General features: G+C 51.5%; 1 long non-coding RNA gene across 1 annotated transcript; it reads right to left on the minus strand.

Annotated features, from left to right (window-relative positions):
• Window positions 1-252: 252 nt before the first annotated feature.
• Window positions 253-7,322, minus strand: LOC146799412 (uncharacterized). The gene is made up of 3 exons (XR_014969271.1): window positions 6,634-7,322; window positions 3,092-3,155; window positions 253-368 (listed from the first exon to the last, which is right to left on the minus strand). It is a non-coding gene; the product is annotated as an uncharacterized LOC146799412 (long non-coding RNA).
• Window positions 7,323-11,694: the final 4,372 nt, after the last annotated feature.

Here is an 11,694-nt window from a genome sequence, read left to right on the forward strand (position 1 = left end):
CCTTTGTGAATCAGCCCATCATTTTCACAGTGTTGTCTACCTTGAAGTCACACGTGGAATGAAAACAGAAGGCCTTACCCAGCCTGAACCATAAAGCAGAGTCCCCTGATCACAGCGGTATCAGGCGTTTCAGATGGCGATAATGCTTACCCACGGTAAGGGCAGCAGATCGGCCTCTCGGAGGGTTTCCTCCGTGAACTGAGATGCTTTCCTTTCTCCTCCTAAACTGGCAGGCATCCAAGGCGCAGTCTCCCCAAGGTATTTAATGTTGATGTGCATTCTGCTCTGTTGTACTAATTGCTATGCTTACGAGCCTTTGTTGTATGCAGCGCGTGGCCCCAGTGCCTTTCTCTCCTGTGACTTCACTTCTGCAGCCAATAGTAAGAGGGGAAACAGATTAGCTAGGCTCGCTTCAGTTCCAGAGACAATATAAACAAGCATGACGTAGCAAAGTGACTTCCATGTTTTTTTCTCAAGGATGCTACATGTTTCTTTAACCCTTTCTGTACAGCTGTGTTAGCACATCGCTGCACAACAACATTTCCCCAAATGTGACTGTGATTTGCTTAAACTCATTTGTTAAACTTTGCCCAGATAAAACAACGCCTGATTCTCAACTGTATTACGTTGGGAGGGAGGGGTGGGGGGGGGAAGCAGGCCACTGACCAAGAATTGTGTGTAAAAGGCCGCTTTATTGGAAACAGGTGCACATTACAATTTTAAAACCTTGGCCGAACGCCTTCCAAAACGAAACCTCACTAAATATAACATACCTAACCCCGCACCCCGCCCCCTCCCCTAAATTCCTTCGAGCCCGCCCCCGCCCGTACATTACAACATTACAACAATATCAAACATTACATTCCTGTATAACCCCCCCAACAATCTCTAAATACAAACCTTCCGTTAACCAAACTCCCCTGCCTGCCCCTTTACAGCTATCGGCCCCCAAACTGTGGAACCGAACTAAACTTACCAACCTATCCTTTCCCTGTCGATAACCCAACTCAACAACATAACTCCACCAACCTCCGGTAAAACTGTCCAAAATTCACCATAACCCCCGCACAGCACCTGCTCCAAGTGACAAAATACAAGCGTAGAAAACCCCCTGCACACCTGTCCCAAGAAAAACCGCCCGAAAAATACGAAAGTGGAAAAAAGATAAGCAATAAAACTAAAAAATTAAACAAAAATTAAACAAAAAAGGGGGGGATGCCAAATACAAAAAGTGTTTTTTGTGGGGGGGGGGGAAGGGTGGGGACAAAAAACACGCCACTAGCCTAGCTCCCAGCCACCAGGTCACCAAACCTAAAATGGTGGCCGGGAGCAGGTGCCCAAAGTATTTATACTTGGGCTACATTTGGGCTGGAAAAGGAGCCCAAATTTGAAAATGGCCGCGCGGGGCCAGCCACGCCCCCCATACGCCCCCTCCCAAACTGCCTGGGGGTGGGGACTCCCTACAGTCGCCTGCCCCCCCCCCCCAACCCCCCTTGGGAGGGAGGGGTGGGGGGGAAGCAGGCCACTGACCAAGAATTGTGTGTAAAAGGCTGCTTTATTGGAAACAGGTGCACATTCCAATTTTAAAACCTTGGCCGAACGCCTTCCAAAATGAAACCTCACTAAATATAACATACCTAACCCCGCACCCCGCCCCCTCCCCTAAATTCCTTTGAGCCCGCCCCCGCCCGTACATTACAACATTACAACAATATCAAACATTACATTCCTGTATAACCCCCCCAACAATCTCTAAATACAAACCTTCCGTTAACCAAACTCCCCTGCCTGCCCCTTTACAGCTATCGGCCCCCAAACTGTGGAACCGAACTAAACTTACCAACCTATCCTTTCCCTGTCGATAACCCAACTCAACAACATAACTCCACCAACCTCCGGTAAAACTGTCCAAAATTCACCATAACCCCCGCCACCCAGAAAGAGAGGGGTGGTGTAACCACCACCCACCCCTCTTTCTGCCCCCCAACAACAGAGAGCTTTAAACTCCACGAGCCTGATTCTAGGCCTGGGCAAAAATGTCGTTCCGTTTGCGGAAATTGCGATAATTTGACATTTTCGCGTTCCGCGGTGAGCGCGAAAATGTCAAAATTTCCGCTTTCCGCAGCTTGGCGATAATTTGTTTCTTGCTCGCGCTGTAAAATATTACATTCTCGTGCGCGCGCAATCGCCTTACCTGAATCCCTGCGTTCGCCGACAAGTTTTCTTGATCCAGTCGCGTTCTCCATGAGATGTTGGATTGTTTTTAGCCATTTGCGCTGTCTCGCGACAGTTCGCGCCCGCAGTGACGTCATGCGTCGCGCGATCACGTCTTTCTTCTCGCGATCATGCACCGCGAGACAACTCAAAACAAGATGGCCGCGCCCGCGAGCAACCACATGGGTAAGTTGGCAATCCGCAACCATGCAGAAAATCTCGCGAACATGCGGGAAAAAAAATTCCGCATCTTCGCGATATTTCCGCTTGTTTGCGATAATTTTAAACCTTTTCGCGATAATTTGCGAAAGTGGATTTCGCAAATTCCGCCCACCCCTACCTGATTCTGCACGTTCAAACACCGAGACAAAACCTCCCTAAGTTCCAACAAATAAAGGTCCATGCCCAACCTTGACAAATGCACCCCGTCACCACGAAAAAACTCTACCGTCTCAAAACGAATATCCTTGTGTGTCACTCTTCCGAAACCCAAATCGCGGCAAAACCTGGAAATCTCCGCATTCACCTTCCTCTGAGCCCTGTCAATAGCTCTGGGATTCAAAGCCCCTCTCCACACCCTCCGCGGGACCAATTCCGTCCAGAGCACATGGCAACCCGACCAGCGCTCCTTCAACAACGCCAAATCCCTTTTCATGGCACGCAATAAGACCACCCCTTTCACACTGCAAAGATCTTCTCCCCCAAATGTATCAAAAGAATATCCGGGCATTGTCCCCTCACCATGGCTTTATTTAAACATGGAATAAGCTCCTTCCAAAGCATACCCCCTTTCCCTTTCCAGATCATCCGAAAAAGGCTGTCATTGAACCCCAAACTTCCCCCAAAATAACTTTTGCACGCTTGTACATGTGCTCACTTGACGAAGGAATGCCCCACAATCCACACCGTCAATTCCTTTGCGTGGGGCCGAGCCACCGAACCTGAAAAGAAAAACAAGAATGAGACTCATACCAAAGAGGTTGACGCATGCGCCTCTGCTGCATTCTCTCTTACATATTTGTGAAAACAGTCTGATGACCAATGCCCTAAGCGCATGATGTCGCCCTGAGACCAACCCCAGTTATGCGCTTCAGTCGCTGCCCCAATCCTAAAAGAGTGAGTCCCAAACTAGGCCCCGTCCAAACCAATCCGCTGTAACCCCTTGCGCAGAACCATACGCAGCTGATAGTCAGTGACGCGTGACCCATTCATATGTTTGAAAACCAAGTCGCCCCATCACCCCCTGATAGTATCTTCCATTGCCTCGCCAAACGCAGCGGACAAGTAAAACTGGGGGCTCCTGCTTCTAACCACACCCCCTTTCCAACACCCCTCTGATCCGTTTTTGAACTGGACAGCCAAATGTTCACACCTGTGTCCGTGAAGAACACTTCCTGCCAACAAATGCCCCGCTTTACCTCGGTCCCGAGGAGCTCAGAAACCCGAAAAGCCCCAAAAAACATGAACACCATAAGGGTAGCAAACAATGAAGCCTCAAAATCGTCCCTGCAAACTGCAGGCAAAACTGTCAACAAACGTGCTAACGTCTGCCAGGAAATAGGTAAACGGGACATAACGGTTCCACCCCGCTCTCTAGCCCAGCCCTCAAGCATCCTGCGTCCTATTTCCCCAGTAGACGGGGAATAACCCCAAAAAAGCTTACCCATAAAGGAAATCCCCGCCAGCTTCCCAGCAATAGTGACTCTAGACAAACCTTTCTCAATGAGGTCCAGGATAAATTGAACTACATCTTCCGAATTGCGCCACGACTCCTCCCTCCTACAAGCTCCTGAGGACAAAAATTCCTTCCAAGCCAAAGCATACGCTGCACGAGTGGAAGCAGACAAAGAACCTACCACCAGTTGAAATACCCTACGTTGCAGACAGACTAGAGGTGCTCCGGCATCGGGGTCGGTGTCCTGTCCGCCTCCTTGGCCAACCCATGGAATCTCCCCCACTGCGAACGAGACAAAGCATCCGCAATCTCATTGTCCACACCTGGCACGTGCAAAGCCCTGAATGAAATATCATAGCGCACACAGCCCAGCACAAACACCCTCATCAATTTCAAAATCTGCTCATCCCTGGCTGACTGCCTGTTGACTATTTGCACCACTGCCATGTTGTCCAAACGGAACAGGACCCTCTTATGTTCCAGCTCCTTGCCCCAAATGGTCAAAGCGACCAGGAGTGGAAAAAGCTCCAAAAAGGTAATGCTCCGCCCACCATTCCTCCACTCCTGCGGCCATTTCTCTGCACACCATCGCCCTTGCCAGTAAATGCCAAAACCATCACTGCCCGCTGCATCCGAAAACATTTGCACATCCCACTGCACATCCTCGTCCCTGGCCGGTGGTACTCCGTTAAAGGAGTGCAAGAAAAAGGACCACATACGCAGGTCTTCCTTTACACCTGCCGACAAACGCACATGATGGTGAGGTAAATGCTGACCCGCCAAAGCCCGGCCCAGGCGCCTGCAGAAAGTCCGTCCCGCCCTTACAACCCTGCAAGCAAAATTCAAATGGCCTAACAACACCTGGATGTCCTTCACTGTCACTTTCTGCCTAGCCAACATCGTGTCCAGCAAAGCCAACATTTTGCATTTCTTATCCTCAGGCAAACGAGCCTGTATCGCAACTGAGTCAAGCTCAATACCCAGAAAGGAGATGACAGTATCAGGCCCCATTGTCTTTTCCGGTGCCAACGGCACCCCCAGCTCTTCCATAAGCTCATGAAAAAATTCCAGAGCATGCTGGCACTCTGAAGAGCCCGGGGAACCCACAAAAAAGAAATCATCCAAATAATGTGTAACCAAGCTGTGACCAGTGCGATTTGTGAAAAACCACTGTAAAATAGTGCTGAACAGTTCAAACAAAGCACATGACACCGAGCAGTCCATTGGTAGCGCCTTGTCTACATACCATTTACCCTCAAATTGTATACCCAACAAAGGCCAATCGTCCGGATGAACCGGGAGCAGCCTAAAAGCCGACTTGATATTACACTTTGCCATGCCTGCAGCTGCGCCCTTGGTCACCACAAGTGACATGGCGACGTCAACTGAGGAGTATGACACCGAAGCAGCGTCTTCATCGATAAAATCATTGACTGACGACCCTTCTGGCCATGACAAATGTTGAATCAGCCGAAACTGCCCTTCCTCTTTTTTGGGCACCACACCAATAGGGGAAATGATCAAATTATGAACTGGCCACTCTCCAAAAGGGCCTGCCATCCTCCCCTCATGCAGTTCCTTACACAATTTCTCACGCACCACCAATTTGTGCTCCGCTGCGGATTTCAAATTATACGCCCACCTTCTCAGCCGGGGCGCGTGGTACCCCAAATGAAAACCCCACTTGAAACCATCCAAAAGTGTCTGTTTTGCCACCAAATCCCCGTAGCCCTTCAATGCTTCCTCAAGCTGAGCCAATTTAATTGGCGTAGGAGCCCTTTGGCCCAGAACCCTGTGCGCCCCTACCCCTCCGTCCACCCTGCGACTGCTGCGCATTGCCAGACATCCCTGCACCTGCTTGCTGCCCTTGCTGTCCGCCTGATGGTCTAACGCCCCAGCAGTTGACGAGAGGGTGCCGCTTACCGCACTTGGAACACTCATGTCGGTATTTGCAAAATTCCCGTGTACATAAGCCTTTGTTGAAATCCCAACATGCCCCAACTCCAGTTTGTGATGCGGCTGAGCCTCCCACCCCACCCCAGGTGGGCTTTCCCTGAAAGGGCCGGTAAACTAGAGGCAGACCACTAGCCGTAAAAATAGTCTTACCCCCTGGCGCGGCCCCCATGGTATGTTGCCACAAATCATTATCTAGCTCACCCCATTTTGCCTCTGAATCCCAGGCCATACGGCCCTAAACTCTTCGTTATACTGTGCCCAGGCGTAACCACTACCTGTAATCTGGGCCTTCCGTATTACATCCATATACTTGAATATGGCCACGCAGCGCTCGGGAAATTTTTCACAGTACACACTGGCATAAATTAAAAATGCCGCCGTCCAATTTTCAATTGTCAGCGGCACCTTAGGACGCTTAGCCAATTCATACTCCTCCTCCTTAGGGCCCTCCTTAGACCTCACTTCCCTGTGTAATAACTTCAAAATCTCCACATATTCGCCCTTCCAAATACGCTCCTTTGTTGCCAACATTAAGTGGGCACCTAAAGGCTTAGTCACCCCCATATAAGGAAGCTTTTTAATCTTTAACTCTTTACTCTGTGGTTTGTCCTTAATATCCCCTGCCTCTGTATTAGTCCCAAGAACAGCTCCCTCCGTTCCCGTGCCAACCCCTGTATCTTTTACATACTTCCCTCTATACAATCTCCCCTCCGACACACCCCCTCCCCCATCCTCCCCAGACCCCACAGACACCATAATAGGTTTGGCCTGTGTTTTAGCGCTCTCACCTGGCTCTAAAGAGGGTGTGCGGACCGACTCCGACCGCCTCGCCGACCTCTCAGAAGAATCCCTTGGAGGATGAGCCCTCACCGACGGGCCGTGCTCTCCCTTGGATTTCACCACCACAGACTGTTTAATGGGTGCCACACCCGAAACCTGCAAAAAACTACGAGAAACATGAGAGTGTCCCCCCTCCTCATAACCCCGTATTTCCCCTTCTTCGGGGCTGTCTTCCTCATAATCGAGCAGGATTGGCTCTTCCAACTGCAAATTCTCCTCAGCAAATTCCACCACACGGGCCTTACCGGACCCTGCATTACCACAACCGGCCTCCACGGCCTTAAAACCACCTTGCGGGGGAGCCGAATGTACTCGCCGGTCCTCCCCCCTTCGTTGATTAACATAACAATCCATCTTATTTGAAAACTCCATCCACCTTGACCGTCGTGACGTTGGGGCCAGCGAGGTCGCGCCGGACCTTCGTGAGCTGGCCGCGACGGGATCCCCCGCCGGTACGGAATGTGCCGCGCAAGGCCTCATCCTCCCTTCTCCTCGGCGATAATGGGCCGCACCTCGCCCTACCGAGTCTGCTGCTCTGCTACACTTCCTACCCTGTAAAGAAAAAGTTTGGACTGGTGTGCTGGGACCTTGAAAACTACCTGATACCCGCGGCCCGAGACCACTCAAAAAACCCTCGCCTGATAGACCACCTCTAGAAAAACCTGCTTGCCCCGTCCCCACTGGATTCGGCGAAAACAACCCTTCCTCATCCCCACTCCACTCCAACATTGCGTGACCCAAAGCGGACGCAGAAACCTCGCCATACTCCTCACCATGAACCAGCGAACTGCCCGACCCCATACGCTCGCGACCACTCACCCCATAAACCACCCTCGCTGTACCTCCCACCACCTTGTCCTGCCCCCGCACGCCTGACCACCCCGATGCACCCTCCCCACCAATACCCCGAACACCTTCTGCCCAGGAAGGAAATATGTCTAGACCCTCTCCCTCAAGGCCCCCCCAGCTGAATCCCCCTCACCTAAAAACCAACCCTCCCCGCTGCCCCCCCCTTCCCCAGCCCTCCCCTGAACCTCCTCGCTCGGTGAATGCCAACTCACCCCTCCTGAAGACAGTGACTTCTCTAAGACCCTCTGCTCCCCCTGTAACCTCAAATCCTGCGCCGGACACCACCCTTCCACTTGCGCCCATTCCCCCTCTCCCAAGGAGCTCGCCCCCACAGAGAAAACCGCGCCTCCTACGGAAGAACCAGGAGAAAACAACAAAGGGCTACTAGGCTCTGCCTCTCTATGCACCCGGAGCCTTTCATCCACCATGCGCACCTCATAGGACCTCACCAAACCCCTATTACCTGACACCTGCCCCCTTGAAGACCCCGCCCCTGCCTCATGCCCACCAGAACTCCTAGCGAAAAAATTACTGTCTCCCACCTCACCCCCAGCTGGCCTGACAGAAATAAACTCCCCACGCTCCTGACCCGATTCCTGCCCCAAGCCTGCCGGCCCGGCTACCCTCAGCATGCTTCCCCCCTCCCTCGCGCTACATAAATGGGCCTTCGGCACAGACGACGAGCGTCTCTTCGTGCCGCGCCCGCCCCCGCGCTTAACACCCATCGCGGGGGATGAAAGGGAACGCGCTGCTGTCAGAGGTAAGCCCGCCCCAAGCCCAGCCGCATTCGCTACACCCGCCTACCCCGACACACCCGCCCGACACGGTTGGCCATAACGAGCGGGGGCCGCCTTTTTCAAATGCGGGCGGCCCCGCTCACTCACCGACATCTGCTTTGAGCGCTTCGGCGATGTGCAAGCGGCCACTGCAGCCGCCACTCCAGCCGAGGCCTGCCGCGTAGGGCGCGACGGCCCCGCAACCTCCCCCACAACCAGGTCCATCCGGCCCGCCTCAGACAAGAGCCAGAGGGCCTCAAGAACTCGGTAGTCGTGGGACGCCATCGCAAACCAAGACAAACAACACTAAAACTCCTGACAAAAAACACGCCACTAGCCTAGCTCCCAGCCACCAGGTCACCAAACCTAAAATGGTGGCCGGGAGCAGGCGCCCAAAGTATTTATACTTGGGCTACATTTGGGCTGGAAAAGGAGCCCAAATTTGAAAATGGCCGCGTGGGGCCAGCCACGCCCCCCCACACGCCCCCTCCCAAACTGCCCGGGGGTGGGGACTCCCTACGGTCGCCTGCCCCCCCCCCCAAGCCCCCCTTGTTCAAGTAATTCTTACAGGCGCACATAGCTTTATTTACAAGCGTGAAACCACTTTTACAAACAGTAAAGTTGATTGTGCTTTTGTAAAATGACTCTGCTGAGAGAAGTGGGCGTTGCATGGGGGGGGTTGCCCTGTATGTTAGAGGACACTGCAGCCGTACACATAGGTGGGTTTTCACAAACTCCTCTCTGATCCCGAGCCACAAAGGTTGGAGCACTACTCCTTTCATGGTCACGGGTAGATTATTTTCCAGGGTTGGAAGGGGAAGGGAATATCATGGGGTGTGGAGGAGGGGGTATCTCCACAGGAAATCATATTTCCCTGTGGGGATATTAAATAATAGTTAGTAATGGTAAATAAGTAGTAAGTGCACTTGCTTCTATTTTTCTGCGTCTGCAGATGTGCACTTGTTTATGTTTTCGAGGCGTTCGTCTAGACCCTTGAACTGTTTGTTACAGGTTTACAGGATAGATTTTTTAAATACCGAAAATGCGTAATTGTATATCTCTTGGTAAAGATGTACATCTTTCCCTGTGAATCGGACCCTATAGACCATATCATGAGTCAGAGTGGTAGCGAGAGCTTCATCTGATTACGAGAACCCTCGCACCTGGATTTACCTGGATCGAAAAGCCAGCCGATAAAATTGAGTAAGTGTTAGGCAGGTGCAGTGTGCACCGCAGCAGCTCCTTCCCCTGCTTGACTCCCTCCTACACTACAGAGACACCACGTGTTGCCCCCTCTGCCTGTCTGCTGCCCTCTGTGCTCCCTGACACCTTCCCCGCCCCCGTGCCTCCAGCCCATGACAGCCACCTCCTCCCTTTTCCCACCTGCTCTCTGTAATGGGAAACTGGCACGTGGCAAACGACCCAACAATCCTGTATGTTTTCCCTCATGCTGCAGACCAAAACGTGTGATTGCATGCTGCAAGGATGCCATGCGCTTAATGAAGCCGGAATCAGTGGGTTTCTGCACCCCTGCACTGTGCAACTCACAATCAGGGCATGCAAGCTTTATGGCACAAAGGGCATAGAAGCTTTATGGCACAGGGCACGTTATAGCAGTTTGCAGCCTCTAGATATAGAGGAGAATTTGAAGATTGTTTTCAATCTTTTAACAAGACATTTTCTTTTGATTTTCGATATCCCACCCTGGGCACCCACCAAGCACCATGTTGGGGGATGCCGGGGAGCCCCCTCAGGGCTGGCTCTAGGGCAGTGCGACCGGTGCCACGGCACTGGGCGCTGACTTCGGTTGGGGGCGCCTTTCTTGCAAGCCTATTATGGTTTTAAAGGCACCTGCTATCGCGGTCCTGTCCTCCAACAATTTTCAGGCAGCAATAACAATATCAAAATAACTCTGATGGTTAATGTTCACCCTGGAGAGAGGTTGGAGTTTTGCCTAGTGGAGCTAAGGTAGCACAGAGGGTTAATATGCCCACTGCACAAAAACGTGTTACCATGCAGATCACAGAGTGCATATATACCGTAAATAATCAGCGGGTCGATGCTTTTCTCAGAGAGATCCTTTTGTTATTTGCAGTTTATAAGTTAGAATACTGATGTAGAACAGTGAGCTGCATGAAAACTGCAAGGTATAGTTTAGAATGTTCTTATTGTTAAAGTGAACTCCCAACCATGGTGCTCCGTTTTTAAATTCTGAGTTTGTGCTTCCCCAGCTCAAGCACTCTTAAACTATCCTGCCTAGCTGTATAGCTCACATGAGACTCCTACACCTGGTAGGCGTCTGTCTTATGTAACATTTTCTATACGCTGATTTACACGTATGATTGTGGCGCTATCAAGCTAATTAAATGTATGTGAGAGAGAATGACTATGGAGACTTGAGGGGCACTTGTAAAGGGTGGTAGTGAGGGAATCTGTGGTGAAGGTGTTCATTGGGGGGCGCCAACAAACATTGACCCACCAGACACCACCAGCTCTAAAGCCGGCCCTGAGCCACCTAGGCCCGGCGTCACCAGCGGGCTCCCTGCATAAAACAGGAGCCGGCGTTGCTCTCCCCTGAAGGGAGCAGCTGCTTATGCATGTTCCCTGAAACAGGTTCACACCACTCCACCCATAAATGCCCCTCCCCCCACAACCTAAACCTGCATGTCTTCCTCCTCCAGGGCTCATCTTCAGCCATTGAGACCTTTAACCTCCCATACAGTTTACCTGCAACTATTGACCTCTAACCAGCTTAACTTTTTAAATAACCTTTAACTTCCTGCCTCACCCAGGTGTGGGCTTGACAACTCATTCCCTTTCAGCCTGGATTGCGGCTGTCAACAACAATAAAATTGCCTAAAATTCATGGCGACTTCCTGGCCCACCGCCTCTGAACCTGCGTCAAAGCGACAACAACATACAGGCTTCCCTTTCCCTGCACACCTGTTCCAACGACCGTCAGCCTATCTAAGGAAACAGCCAAATGGCACCCCAAGAGAACCCTCCAATAAAAGCGGTGGGCGGGTAGGAGAAAGCTGCTATCTACATAATACCAGCCACTGTGTCACCTACTGACAAAATGGTTGCTGGTAGCTAAAAATGTCCGGTTATTTTTGGGCTATGTAATATCCCAAACATAGCCCAAAAACAACCCAAAAGCCGGCAGCAGTCATCAGACTACACCAGCTCCCCCAATACTCCTGGAGGTCAAACCTCCCTTCGGTCGTCTGTCCCCCAAAACAACATTTAGAGAGAGGGGGCACAGCACAGACCACAGACACCGACTTTGTGTGAAAAAGGCTGCTTCATTGAAAAAAGTGCACATCACATATAATCCCTGAGCCTTTCGCCTTACGGAACTAAAAACTCACTTTACAAAGATGT

The sequence above is a fragment of the Triturus cristatus genome, chromosome 9 (genome assembly GCF_964204655.1).
Source record: "Triturus cristatus chromosome 9, aTriCri1.1, whole genome shotgun sequence".
In the NCBI taxonomy this organism is placed as follows: Eukaryota; Metazoa; Chordata; class Amphibia; order Caudata; family Salamandridae; genus Triturus; species Triturus cristatus.